Source organism: Balaenoptera musculus, chromosome 9 (assembly GCF_009873245.2).
Source record: "Balaenoptera musculus isolate JJ_BM4_2016_0621 chromosome 9, mBalMus1.pri.v3, whole genome shotgun sequence".
NCBI lineage: Eukaryota > Metazoa > Chordata > Mammalia > Artiodactyla > Balaenopteridae > Balaenoptera > Balaenoptera musculus.
The window spans coordinates 85,303,014-85,318,671 of NC_045793.1; the positions used below are offsets into that span (position 1 = coordinate 85,303,014).

At 35.9% G+C, this 15,658-nt stretch overlaps 1 long non-coding RNA gene across 1 annotated transcript in view; it reads right to left on the reverse strand.

Annotated features, from left to right (window-relative positions):
• Positions 1–3,386, reverse strand: part of LOC118901100 — a 214,003-nt gene extending 210,617 nt beyond the window's left edge. Inside the window, exon 1 of the long non-coding RNA XR_005021292.1 lies at positions 3,304–3,386. This is a non-coding gene — a long non-coding RNA (uncharacterized LOC118901100). The remainder of the gene's footprint in view (positions 1–3,303) is intronic.
• Positions 3,387–15,658: the final 12,272 nt, after the last annotated feature.

Here is a 15,658-nt window from a genome sequence, read left to right on the forward strand (position 1 = left end):
GGTGAAGGATTTTGAGATGAAAGTGACAGGATCAGATTTGAATTTAAGGACAATCATTTTACATCAGGTAGTGGATTGGAACAGGGAAAGGCCAAATACTCCAATTTATATTTATCAGCTAAAAGACATGTAGATTCAGATGAATCACCTTAAACTTTATTAATGTTTTACTCTTAGGGTTATTTCTTCTGTTTAGATTTTGTTGAAATTAAATTATATGGGGTCCAAAATGGTGTAATTAATAATTGATATTAAATATATAACACTGATAGAAGATATATCGAACATATCTAGCGAGCTTGGAATAAATCCTTCTAACACAAGCATGCTGATGTGACAGATTTTTAGAAAAACAATTGCCCTCACTCAACACCAGCATTCCAACTCTGAACCTCATCCACACTCCCCTTACTGCCTGGTTTACTCCCTTGAATTGCTTTTGTGAGTGTATTTCTCTCCTACCAAATTTTAATGTATTTTGAGAGCAGTCCAATTTTAATGTGGGAAATCATCAATATTTGAACATAGTAGGTTCTAAATAAATGTTGTTTAAATATATAGATAAATAAAAGCAGAGCATTTTCAACCTCTGAAATTTTTTTAATGACTCAAGCCTCAGGAGTAATTAAATGTCCTTCTGAGTAATGGTAGTAAATAACCACTACAAAAGGGAAAACCCATCACTTGTTAAATTGTGAATTGTTCTACATGAAAAAATAAAATAATTGTAAATTGATTTCTGAGAGCATGCTGTCTTTGATAGACCCATACGAGACAAAGAAAGAATCATTAGATAATCGGTTTGTCTTAAATAATTGTTTGTGGATAGTTGTCCGGAACTATTGCCTAGTTCAAATGCCCACATTAATCATGCTAATTTGAAGTGGTACTATGAATTTTAAATAATAAAATACTATAAGGCCTTGATAAGCTAAAATTGGAATATTCTCAACCATTTGTGATCAAAATGAATGCCTATTTTGTATTTTAATACATATTATTTATTTAAATAATATAGGAATTTTTTCATTGAGTGGTAGTGAATGAGAAGATTTGAAGTCACAGTCCTCTGCTTGTGTAAACATTATTTTAGGTTAAGCCCATATCAATGGGATGTAACATGGAGCTATAAGAACAAAATACTGTCACTGAATCATAGCACCATTAAAATGCATTACACCGTATTAAACCATTCTCTGGTTTTATGAAATGTAAACTAAAAGTAATGAACTGAGATAAAACCAGACAAATAGAAAACAATTTCTGTGCAAGTCCAAAAGCAGAAGGAGAAAGAGACTGCTTAGAACACCTCAGGGATAAAATGGATATTACCTGTAAAAAGCTTCTATGATCAACACAATTATTTTTCCTCATGATCAAAACATGCACACTGACCTCTATTTAAGGAAGACTCTACATATCATATCCATCCCTAAATGAGCCATACCTCCTCTTGAAAAGCCCTTGTGGACATAGTTATTGATCTAAGAATAAACTTCAAATTCTGCAATATTTACACAGGAAATTTTCTCCCGGCGTTAGTATATCCCCTTGCTCTCTGCCTGCATCCACACAACTGGACAGAACTGATGAAAAATGCAGAATCTCACTGGCTTCACTTGAATTTATGACCATTAAAAGAAGGAGTTCCTAACTGCTGCTCATAAGCAAACTATACAATTCCCAGACCATGCAGGCTTCCACACTATAGTTAGCTATACTTGCTGTTACAATTTTTTCTTCTCCAATTCTCCCCTGAACTCAGTCCAATCAGGTTTTTGGATAACTTAACATGTATAAAATGAGCACCTAACACTCCTGATATCCCCACCCTCTCCACAGCATATGTTGTGCTTAGAATCTTTCCCATCTCATTCCTCCAGTTGCTCATCCCAAAACTCTTGGATCCACCTTTAATCCTTCTCTTTTTCTCCACCCCACAAACAATCCATTGACAAATTCTGCCAATTCTACCTTCAAAAAATATTGTAAAAACAGACCAGTTCTTATATCTGCACTCCTGCCAGCTTGTTCCAAGCCACTGTGATATCTTGCCTGAGTCAATGCCCTACTTATTGGTCCCCTTGCTTCTGCTTTTGCTCTGTGTCAATCTATTTTTCACACAGTAGCCAAAACAGGTCACTACTCTGCTCAAAATCATGCAATGGTTTCCCCTAGTCACTCAGTAAAAAGAAAAATTGTTCCTATGACATACAAGGCCTTAGATGAAGCACCTTTTTACATTTCTAACCTTATCTTCAACCCTCTGCTGGCTCTCTCTCTGTTCCAGCTGTAATGTCATTCTCACTGTTTTTCCAACACAGCAGATAGGCTACTATCTCAGAGCCTTCTTATTCACAAATCTTATATATATATGCATATATATGTATATATATGTAATCTTATTTCTGTAAACTGTCTTTCTGGGGAAATAGACAGCCCTAATTTGCAGTATTTGGTAACTTCCATGGTATTCCTGGAGTGGAATTGTGTTTATGTCTTCACACTCTGCATTCAGTGACATTATATTGGTAGCCTGAAATTGATCATGGTTAGCATACAACATATGACAATAATTGCTGAATGAATGAATGAATGGATTAGTAGGTCAGGAAAATTCAAAGAAAAGTGTTCTCTTCCAACTGGAGGAAACAAATGCAATGTAGCAAATGGCACATAACCATAAAAATCAAGTGGATTTTGGACATATGAAACACAATGGGGAGGAAACTGTTGGAAGAGAGATTCCACAAAGAGGACACAGTTAAGAATATGGTGAATAAATGGTGAAAAAACCTGCAGCTTGAAATAACTCTCTCTGAACTATCACTATCCAAATATTTACTATAATAACTTGAAAATTTTATTCAGAATTTGACAGCTGAATAGGAAACCCTGCTATAATGAATTTGCAAATACAATGAAGCAGTTATGACTAAACTATTTCTTAGCTAGGATCACTTTTCATGATCCTATTGATTAAATCACGATGCATCATCATATCATCTTCCCCACACTGTTGAGTGAAAATGTCTTCCAATAAAGTGAAAAAGTCTCTGAAGAAAGTAGATAAGTGTGTGAGACCTAAAAAAGCCTTTAGAAAAAAAATTGGAAGTGATAAAGAACACTGAAAGAGATAAATATATAAAAGTTATAGGCTTAGCCATGGACATCTATTTGTCCATGTTATTTTGCCATGTCTGAAAAAAAACCCAAACTGTCATAGTGTTGTTTCCATAAATATTCACAATCTTTCTCAAGCATAACATAACATATTTGAAAAATTAAAAATTAGAGAAATACCTTGTGCAGTGAATTCATAGATACAATCACTGTAGGATTCCATGAAGCACTGTGTTGCTACAGCAGAGGTATTGGACATCTTTGAAGATCTGCAGAAGGTGATAGAGAGAGGATTTGATGAAGGCATTGAGTTTCAAGTCAGAGGAAGGACAGTTCAAGAAATGTAAGGCATGTAAACCTCCAAGATGTGAACAACTTGGAAAAAGCAGCTTCAACTGATAGTGGAGCTGCACTTTCCCAAAGAACTGAAGAGACCTAATGCAAAGGTGATTATATTATACCAGCAAATTCTTAATCATAGTGAAATTCAGGTTATTTTTGTTTTTTAATGAATGACATATATTTATCTCAGAAGATGAGAACTAATATGCCAGGACCTGTTACCAGGTGGGTTGAGAAATTACCCAAATTATGTTAAAAAAAATCAAAGCCAGCCTTAAGCTTGGGGAAGGTCATTCTGCTGTTCCCTAAACCACATGAGGCATTTACAATTGCAGAGAGATGGAAAGAATAATAGACAATCTCTAGGTCCCTTAGTAAAAAAAGAGGTTGAGACCACATTACAGAGATCTCTGAATGCAAAGTGGATTAAACTTTATTCTGTAGAGACTAAAGAGGCTTAAAAGTATCCATGTAAGGAAGTGATATGTAAATTCTGTGCTTATGGAATAATTTATCTAGCCAAAGTGCTTAGAAGAGATTGAGAAAGAGACAGATTGAAAATGGGGAAAACATAAAACTAATTCTTTAGTATAAGAGAAGCCATGTAATCTTGAACTAGTGAACTAGCAGTGGGAATGGATAAAAAGTTATATTTGAAAGATATTGCTCATTTGGAATCTATACAATTTAGGAACTGATTGAATTTAGGAGGCAAAGATTACAAAGAGTTTTGAAGCCTGAGAGAGTGACAGTATATTAAACTTAATTTACCAATCCAGGAGAAGAGTCAGGTTTATTCATTCAGTGATGCTTATTGAGCCCTTACTATGTACTAGGCACTGAGCTAGACAACATGGATAAAAAGATAAATAGGGCATAGTCTTTTCCCTTAAGTAGCTTGAAGGTTATTGAGGAATGAATGAAGTAAGATGAAAAATGAGATATTAGAGTGAATTTGAGTGGCCAGGAGAGCCCCTAGGAATAAATGTTTAACAGGCAGTAGAAATGGAATCCAAAAATATTTTTAGGTTGATTATCCAATTGTTGTTTTTATTTTAGTATAACAAGAAGTTTTCCCTCCAAATTTGCAGCTGCACGATGAGATCACAACCAGTACAAAGCTTATGGAATCAAACTTTATGTTTTCTTGTTGTTGTTCTTGTTGCTGTTATATAAAATGTCTTGTTTGAGAAAAAGAGAAATGAAGTAGTTTCAACATAATTTATTATATTAATGCTATCTTTGGTCCCAATTTGTTTATAAATTTAATTATGGAAGGTATGACTTTGAAAAAGAAATCTGCAAATGAAGGGAAAAAAATTGTATACATGACCAAAGAAAAAGAAACTGCTTGCAGTTTTAACCACAGCAGCCTGAATTCTGTTCTGTAAAACTGATGGTACCTATCTCTGTTATTTATCTGACTAATACTGGTCAGACTTTACAGGGAAAACAAAATGGAAAAACCTGCTCATTTTTTTTTTTTCACTCATACATTTCTTCTTTTATTTTAGTGTTTTTGTTCAGCAGAATATAAATGTTAGTCTTGCCACTAAACAATTTAGTTCTGGTAAACAGCTGGGCCAAGTATGGCATTTTGACAAAATCATCTGATTTGCAATGGCTGAAATCATGAGAATATCGACTTTATATTACAAGCCAAGATTGGTGTATTTTCTCAACAAGTCAGCAGGATCCCCAGGCTCTTTCTATGTATCCATGATTCCACCTTCATTTAAGGCTTTTAATTTCAGGTTTGTCTTCTGATTGATTGCAAAGTGGCTACCACAGCCCCAGACATCATGATGTGATAAAATAACAACGAATCTGGAAGTAAGGAAGAGAGAACAGGACAACTATTTTATCAAGGAGGTTGATGGTTTGTTTTACTTTTTAAAAATTCACTTCACTCTCTTTTTGCTTTCTGGTTTCTGAAGAAAAGTACAATGTAATTATTATCTCTGTTCCTCTATAGGTAAGGTGCTTTTTTTTTTCTCCCAACTTCTTTCAAGATCTCTCTTCACTTTAACTTTCCGCACTTTGAATATGATATATATACAGGTGTAGATTTTTCAGAATTTATCCTGCTTGGTGTTCTCTGAGCTTTCTGGAACTGTGGTTTGGTGTTTGTCATTAATTTTGGAAATTTCTCAGTAATTATCACTTAAATATTTCTTCTGTTCCTTTCTCTCTTTCTTCTTCTGGTATTCCCATTGTATGTGTGTTATACCTTCGGTAATTGTTCCACAGTTCTTGAATATTCTGTTCTGTGTTTCCATTCTTTTTTCTTTCACATTTCGGTTTTGGAAGGTTCTACTGACATAACTTCAAGCTCACTGATTCTTTCCTCCATTATGTCCAGTCCACTGATGAGCTCATCAAAGGCATTCTTCATTTCTCTTACTGTCTTCTTAATTTCTATCATGTCATTTTGATTCCTTTTTAGATTTTCCATCTTCCTGTAATATTACCAATCTTCTCTTGTGTACTGTCCACTTCCTTTTATATTACAGCCTTTAGCATATTGATCATAATTATTTTAAATTCACAGTCTGATAATTACAAAAGCTCTGCCATATCCAAGTCTGGTTCTGATGGTTGCCTTGTGTCATCAGACAGTGTTTTTTGTCCTTTACTATGCCTTGTGATTTTTTTTTTTTTTTTTTTTTTGTTGAAACCTGGACATGGTATATTGTGTAAAAGGGACTGATGAAGGTAGGACTTTAGTGTGAGGTTTCATGTTTATCTAGCAATGAGTTAGGCTGTGTTTACTATTTGATGTAGTTGTGGTGTCAGAGACTAAAATTTCCTCAAGTGTCCTTGTTTTAGTTTCCCCCATTTTCTGTTTTCCTTGGGACTCTTTAAATAAAGTATGAGCCTATGGTTCTTTTATCTGTAATCTTCTGTTATTATAGAGGAGCTCTACTGATGTGGTGGTAAGGTCTGTGTATGAGGGAGGGCAGGGAGCATTGTATAGTCCTATAATTTGGTTTCAGTCTTTTATAGTGAGCCTGAGTTGGGTATTTCCCTCGCCCCAAAGTAAAAGCTAGAAGGGGTTGGAGTTGAATAGGTCCCTTCCTTCAGGTTGGTTAGGCTTTGATAAAACTCCAGTTGTTTAGGCTCTGATAAAATAGTTTCCTTTGAGAGAAGGCCTTGTTAAAGAGAACAGAGAGCTCTGAGTGTATTTCAAAATGGTTACTTTCTGTATTGGCCTGTCTGTCTCTACAGTTTTGGGGGCAGCAGTCTACCCTGTGAAAACAATTCTCCTGTGGACCTAAAAAGATTTGTTGATTTTCAATTTGTCAGCTTTTTTCTTCTTGTGAGGAGAGGAGTGATGACTTCCAAGTTCTTTACATGTCAGACTGGAAACTTGAAGCCTATGATGCATTTTTAATGTTAAAAATCACTATGGATTTCTGCTTGATTGTGATTTGTGCATTTACTTCAATTGACTATGAAATGAGAATACGGTACTGTGTATTTAAGTATACCGTATAATAAACTATATATGACATTTTCACAAAGGCCTATCCAAGTTTTGAAGAAGAGTATGTCATGTGAAAAGAACATGTCATGTGAGACACGTTTATTGAGAAAGAACTCAATGCAAGCCATGCGCATGATCTGATTAACATCTTTAATCTCTTGATTCCCTAATTCTCCTCTGCTTGGTGCATTCCCTTAGTGAACTGAGGTGTTCATACGCTACATCTCTTCTAGTTGGTGGGGATTCAGGAGAAAAACAAACAAACAAACAAGAAATATTTCTTTGTGTTTACAACATAGGAAGTTGGAAATATGGACTTATCTTGACTAAACCTTCCCATTTTTAAGAGGGCATACCTGCTGTAGATGTCAGAATCTTCATCAGCAAAATGGCAAATGTCAATTTGTCACCATAGTCTTAGTATTCCATTTTTGCCACTGAAAATAGATCTCTGACTTCAATCTGCCATTGTATATTAAAGCTGTCTTACATATGAAAACACTGGATGTAGTTTCAAATATCTAAACCAATGTTAGACTCACATATACTGTCATAAGTGCAAATGTTTCTCTGTGACTTTGAATATGATAATTTCTTGAAACACTGAAAACCTCAAAAGTGGGGGAAAGTAAAAATAGTCTTGCACTACAATGAAGAAAAATTATTCTCATAACATTAAAACATTTTTTGTCACATACTTTAGTAAAGGCCCCAACTAATTCAGACATGGAAAACTAATTCAAACATCAAACACACAATGATAAAGGCAAAAGTTATGATCAACAAGTAGGTTATATAAAATCCATCTTAAAGACTATAATTTTATTTGTTTTACAGTTTTCCATTTTATTTTTTCACTTCATGTTATCACTTGAGATTTTTATGATTCAGCATAACTTTTTATGAAAAGATGCATGAAAGGAATCAAGAGCTATGAAGCATCACAAATCCACTGGGGTAATAACTACATTGAGCCCAGCTCCAAAACCAAAACAGTAAGGAAAAAAAGGATATATAGTGTAACTGAATATTCCTGCTTTCTCACTCAATTCTCCTCCAGTGTCCCTCAGAATTTGTTACACAGAGTGATACTGAAAACCTCTAAACTAAAGGAATAGCTGAGGAAAACTTTTTGAAATAGACCACACTATTAACATATGTGTAAATTAGTTCCTTGCTCTAAGATAATTTTATTTAGAGAAGAAAACCCATGAAATGAGAATCAGGGCCATGCACTCTGCTGTTTACTTTGGTATGCACACTCCTCAACATACCACTGCAAGTGACATGCTGCTCATCTTGTCCCACATGCACATTGGTCCCTTGGAATGCAAGGATTCCTGTTCTGGGGATCTGCTGATTTAGCAAATGACATTAAGGAGGATACTTAATTAAAATTTTTGTTTAGAGAACAGCAATGTACAAAGCATTTCACATATTTGCAAAGTATTTTTAAAAATACTTTAGTGAGATGTGGCTCTTAGTTTACTCAATAAAGGTTTAAATACATATTTTGTGTATACACACATCAGGTATATATATCTGAGGAGATTGAGTCAAAGAGTTAATTTCCAATAAAACTTAAAGTACAGTTTGGTAAGAGGCTTTAGGCAAACTTTAACAGCTCATTGATTTCTATCATTATAAACAAGTAATGGAATTTTCAAGTTATAGGGATGGCAGTTATAACAATTCAAACTCATCCGACTTTCTATTAAAATAACCTATAAAAATTCATAAAAAGAGAGCAATTGAGAGCCACAATTTGGACTGAAGATACTAAAAGGTCATGTGCCAAATATCATGTCCCTAAATGCATCACTAATTGTGCTGAATTTTTAAAATGCATTCTGGAATTGCACATGTTCTACACTCTGAACTAGATTAATAGTAGCTCTAAGAAAGATAGAGTAAGCCTTTGACTTAAACAACTGTCTGATCCTGCCTTCAGGGCCCAGGGAAAGCAAGGAATGTAAAGTAGCCAACCCCTACACCACAGCATGGAAACAGACTGGAATTCTACCCCTCCTTCTCTCTACTCCCTATCTCTTCACGTTGATTCCCTCCAAATTTAATTACTTTTAGAACATTCATACTGACAGTGCAAATACCAACAACACTAGAGAAGGAGAGTGGAGAGAAGTGGTGTGTTTCACCATGATATGGACCGTGGCACTAGGAACAGCATTGAAGTAAGGGAAAAATAGGAAGAGCTTGAGGTAGTATGCAGTTAATGTGGTACTGTGGCACGAGCCCATCAGTTAAACGGAACCAAGTATATTCAGAAATGATGAAGACAGCATTTCAAATCAAGGGACAAATGAGTGAATAGTCAATACAGTTTGTTAAAACATTCAACTAACCGTTGGCAGACAGCCAAGAAAGGAAGGCAGAGAGGAAGGAGAGAGGGATAAAGGGAGGAAGGGAGAAAGAAAAACTGGACATCTCTTCCATGTTAAGCTAAATTAAAGTCTGGATGATTTAAAATTAATATGTAAAACAAAAGAAATATGGAAATAGAGGAGAATATATAGGCAAATAATAATACCTAATATTGTTTGAACCTTACTTTGTGGCAGACTCTGTGGCAAATAATTTAAATATATTCTGTATTTCTCACACATATTCAGAAGCATGTTAAAGTAATAATAAATGATGACTTGTTAAAGACTACATAAGGTATAAAAGAAGGGCTCAAAATTAGGAAATATGTTAACATTATGCATTCTCTTAGTAGATCTCAAGAAAAATCACATTAATTTCCATAGCTGTTGAAAATTTAGAATTTGGCAATATTGAATATTCAGTAAAATAAGAATGATAAAATGTATCTATTTCAATATCAAATCCAGCATTATGCTAAATGGAAAAATCTCCACCAAAGAGTTTAGAAATCTGTACTAAATATGCCAGAAGAATGGCTACTAAATTCAGGAACAAGAGAAGGATGACTATTATCACCACTAATATTTATCTTTGATTAAGCATAAAAACACTTAGAAGAATACATGGAAAACTAACAGCGGTTTCCTCGTTTATTATTTTGGATGGGGGGGACACAGCCGCACAGATGGTGATGGGGGGTATGGTAGATTTTATGATTGTTTATAAACATTTGCTATTCCTCTCTGGGGTAGGATTATACCATCCTGCCCTGTTGACATCAGGCTTCATCATGTGATTTGCTTTGGCCAATAACTGTGATTGGAAGCAATGTGTTTCACTTCCAGGCAGAAGATTTAAGCACCAACAAATGGTTAGTTTAAAGGTTATATTGGCTGGCCAAAAAGTTAGTTCGGGTTTTTCCGTAACATCTTATGGAAAAACCCTAATGAACTTTTTGGCCAACCAAATATTTCAAATTCGGAGGAAAAAGGTATTCTTTTAAATAAGTGATGATGGAGTGACAAGATGGTTTTATAGAAAAATATAATTTTGGATCCATTCCTCATGCTAAAAATTAGGCTAAATTACAAACGGATCAGAGATATGAATGCAAAAATTGAAGTAATACAAGTATTTAAAATTGTCAATAGTTGAGTTGGAGAGAGCTGAGCTGCCAGGTATTGAGCTAGTCAGTTGGCACAACAAGTCAAAATGAAAGAAACAAGGTATTTATTGAGATATTTTAAGCAAGAGGCTAAACAGGAAAAAGCACCATCTTCCCCAGTGTTTTATTTTCCCCTTAGCAACAGTGCAGGTGAGTATGTAGATGGGGCAAAATCTTCTCAGTGCTAAGGGAGACCCAAACAAAAGGTTCCTGTCTTTATAGAGACCTGGGGATCAGGGGAGGAAGATAAGGAAGGGCTAGGAGTGGAAAAATACTGAATATTGTGTCAGAATGGAGAAAAATGTCTTCAGGGCACTCTGATATGGGTGACAGAGATAACTGAGAAAGGCTTGGGTCTGGCCCCTCCTTCAGCCAAGGAGGTCTCCAAATGCAGGCTTTCGGGCTATAAATGCAGATATGCTTAAGAGCACTGGAGGCTGGAGGCGTAGGGGTGCTGAAGCCTTAACTGCAACTCTCTCCAGGCTGTGCTCCAAGTCTGGTATGAGGAAGGCAGCTTCCCCCATACGACCGGCCAGGTAAAGTTTTATAATTGCCTGTGTTTGGGCCTGAAAGATCACACATAGGTTTTTAGCCTGGACTGGACTCCTCAAAAATCATCAAGTGTGAATTACCATATAAACTGGAAGTGAGGAAATATTTTCTAACCAAAATCCAGAAGCAACATAGGAAAAGATGGGCGTATTTGATTACATAAAAATAAAATAAAACTTTGCATAGCAAAATGTACAACAAGCAAAGTTAAAGGACAGATGAAAAATTTAAAAAAGTATTTGTAATTTATGCTACAGACAAAGGGTTACTATCTACAATGTATACAGAACTTTTAAAAAACAAAGAGAGACACAAAAAGACCATCAACCCCATAGAAAAATGAGCTAGAAATAGGGAGAGGCAGCTAAAATTGCAAATGATTCTTAACCATATGAAAAGAAGTTCAGTATCATTCATAGTACGAGAAATGCAAATTAACACTACATCGAGATACCATTTCTCACATGTCAGATTGTAAAATCAGAAGTTTAACAGAACAGTCTGTTGGTGAGATTGGGATTAAATAGTCACCTTCATTACTCGCTGCTGGAGCTACAAAATGGTAAAATGCCTATGAAGAGGATATTGGAAATATCTAGCAATATTGTATATATATTTACCCTTTGACTGGCTATCCAAAAGTTCTATGAGTCTATCCAAAAGTTACATACAAAAAGATATAAGCATAAGGCTATTAGGCTATTTGTAGTAGCACTACTCATTAATGCTTGAAGACTGAAATGTATATATTGAAAGAGAATGAATTGAATAAACCCTGGTATATGCATATAATGGTGTAGTATGCAACTTTAAAATGGAATGAGAAATATCTATGTATATCACTATAGAATAATATCCTTTATATGTTGTTAAATGAACTGCTAAGAGAGGGTCTGGCAGATAGCCCTCAGGTGTCAGTCCCACCAGGTAACTGAAGAAGGTCACCTCACCCAAGGTCATACCTCCTTTCCAGGTGGAAAGGCTTTTCTCTATTACTTCAACTCAGAGCATCTCTGCGTGGTCAACCCATCTTCACATCTCCCCCAGAGAGGCAGCTGAGGCTTCATCTGAGACTGGATTCTGTTCATCTTCTCCCTCCGCAAAATCCTGCTTCCTTCCCTTCCTCTTTAAGTTGTTGATATCAATAAACATATAAACATATAAAAACCACTGGCATTCTAATCTCCATCACAGACTCTGCTTCCCAGGGAATCTAGTCTGTGTTAGTGCTAGGAGTAGTTCAGAGAGCTAAACTTGGGTGGGACTTTGAAGCTGGATAACTCCTCCTACCAGATGGCAAACTGTGAATGGACTATAGATAGCCCCTGGCACAACATGACAGGGCAATTGTTAAAACTGCAGTTGTTGCTAATGTTGTACTGGCATGGCATACTGAAGGATGGGAAAGCAATAGCTGGTGCAGTGTATACACTGCTTAAGAAACACAGGAGAAACCATAACTATAAGAGCAGTGCAATTGAGTGACTTTGCCTAAATTTGATCATTCTGAATAAGAAAATTTATAGCTGAGGTGATTAATCAGGAATTAAAAGCTAAGCATGAAAGGCCAACTGCCTTCCTGGCAGCTTTCAAGAAGGTGTTATCTCTTGAAGTAATAGAGTGAGAAAACTGAGGACCAACCCCAGAACTTAATCCTCAGATTAGCTAAACTCCAAAGGTTAACTCCCAGCTAAGGCAAAACTGCTATGCCTAGGTCAGAACCATTGTGGGGAAAATAACAGGACCCTCACACATGGAATGCGTATGTCTGATTGATGTCCCTAAAAATTCTGTAATTCTCTAAGTCCTCCAGACTTGTTGAGCCTGCAGAAATGGCCCACATCTCTGTAAAAAAAAAAAAGATAACAAGTCTCTCTTGCTTAAAGAAGATGCAGAAGCCTCTTCCCCACAAAACCATTCCTTAAAATCTGTCCTGACCAAGAAGAACATACTGGGTCAAATAAAGAAGGAAAGGAACTACACTTCAAAAGAGCCACTGGACCTAACCACCGTGTGGCAGGAGGAGCCAGTAGAGTATATTTGGATACTAGACCCTGAGGGATGTTTATCAGGAGTGCCAGAACATAAAGTTGGATACAAAAAAATTATCAATGTATCCTCTCCTGGGATACAGGATATAACTCTCTGTCAAAGAGATAGTGCAAACATCCTACTAGGACAGCTCCTAGAAGCATGGAAAATACAATGGCCCATACTAAGTAAGTGGAAATATGCCTGAGTTGCCATATCAGATAGTGGCAAAAGGTATTTAAAAGCTAACAGAAGTGGGTGTGCTAGAATGAATTTAACATATAGGGCCAGAAAACTCACAATATTTACCAAAATTATAAGCAATATGCTAGTGAGAGGGGTACCTGCATCATTTTTAAAGTTCGGTGTGTGTCTCCTCTGTAGGCTAGGGCTAATAATAGAAGATGACATTATAGAACAGGGTGAAATAATAGCAACAGTTATGATATAATCTCAAAATAATAGAGCCCAAGCAGCAAGAAAAAAACAGAAGCCAGATGGATGCAATTATTATGAGTGGTGAGGTCAGAGGGATAGCAAGGGAAGTCTGACAAGCAGAGATTTATGGAAATGGTTAGAACACAGCTTCCCTAGGGGCAAATTAGATGGACAGTGAACAAGGATACAACACAGGCTATAAAATGGAAAGATTTTAAGAATAATCAGAAGTCTGAGGATAGTTGCCCCAATAAAAAGTCATGGTCCCTTGCTAGTTTTTGGACTCAGAATTCATTGATTAAAAGAAAGGTAGAGTCCCCAGGAGGAAGGACCCTTGAACATCATGACAGGTATAAACGGTCATAAATCTCCCAGTCTTTTCCTAAAGGAACCTACAGCTACTTAATTTGGTAACTGTATACCGGGGAAAGAAAAATACTCAAATATTTCAAAGACTATTGGAACAATACTCATGTCATGTCAAAAGATGACATTATTAGACATTTCATAGAACAGGATAGACAGATGGCAAATAAGCACTTGAAAAGCTGCTCAACATCATTAGCAGATTTCCATAATGATGGAAATGTAGATTAAACCAAAACGAAATATCATACAAACCTATCAGAATGGCTAAAATAAAAAATAGTGACAACACCAAAGGCTGACAAGGATGTGGACAATCTGGCATATAAAATGATAGTTACTCTGGAAAACATTTTAGCAGTTTCTTTAAAAATCTAAACATGTAACTACCATATGTTTCTTCAGTTGCACCCTTAAGCATTTATCCAAAGAAATGAAAACTTATGTTCACAAAAAACAAAAATGAAACCTGTATAAATGCTTATGGTACCTTATTCATAACATTCAAATTGGAAACAATCCAGATATCCTTCAACATAGTTAAACAAACTGTGGTATACCCATACCACGGAACACTACTCAGCGAAAAAGAACAAACCGTTGATACACACAATCACCTGGATTAATTGCCAGGGAATTATGGAGAGTGAAAAAAGCCTATTTTAAATGGTTTCGTACTGTATATTTCCATTTATATATTATTGAAATGACAAAATTGTTGGGATGAGAATAGGATAGTGGTTTCCAGGGCTTAGGGAGATGGGAGTGAGAGGGAAGTGGATGTGACTATAGGAGGGCAACCTGAGAGATCCTTGTGGTGATGGAAGTGTTCTGTATTTTGACTGAATCAATGTCAATATCCTGATTGTTATACTTTACTAGAACTTTGCAAGAAGTTATCATTAGGAGAAACGATATGAAAGGTACACAGGATCTCTCTGTATTACTTGTTACTGCATGTGAATCTACAATTATATCAAAATAAATGATTATTAAAAAAGTTTCAGGCTGTGGTGCAAGCCTCCCTGTAGTCTCTGTGGTATTAGAGGTATCATTGATGGGAAAAGATGCCATGTGGAGTTTATGACTAGTCCCAATGAGAGAGTCATAACTCAGATCATGAGAGTCCTAGAGCAAGACCATGCTGTATGCAACAGAGAGTTATAGACCTTTTGAAAATCACTTTATGATGTACTACGAAGACCTGGTAGTGAGTACCTGATTATGGGGCACCAAGTGACTATGCATCCAACTTTGATATATTCATAAAATGTAATACTACTCAACAATAAAAAGAGGAATGATCTACCTGCATATAATATGGTTGAATCTCAAAACTTTATACTGAGTGAAAGAAGACAGACTCAAAAGAGTACCTCTTGTAAAATTCCATTATATGAATTTCTAGAACTGAAATCATGTAAATAGTTGTGTGGGGAGCAGACAGACTGATTCCTAAGGGAATCAGTGCAAAAGGGAGCTTCCTGGGATGATAAAAATGTGCTATATCTTGCCTGGGGTAGTAGTTATATGGGTTTGTACAGTTGCCCAAGCTCATCAAACTGGACAGGTAAAATGTGAGCATACTCTCCCATGCAAATAATGTCTCAATAAATTTGATCTTTAAATTGTTTTTAAAAGGACTCAGGAGCAAACTTAAATACGCTTCTCCTGAGATAGGAGAATTTGGGCAACTTCCATCCTCAGGAGTTAACCTCTCTGTACCTCTCGCCCACTTTCCCATGGCTTCAGGGAAGGTCCTGACAGCA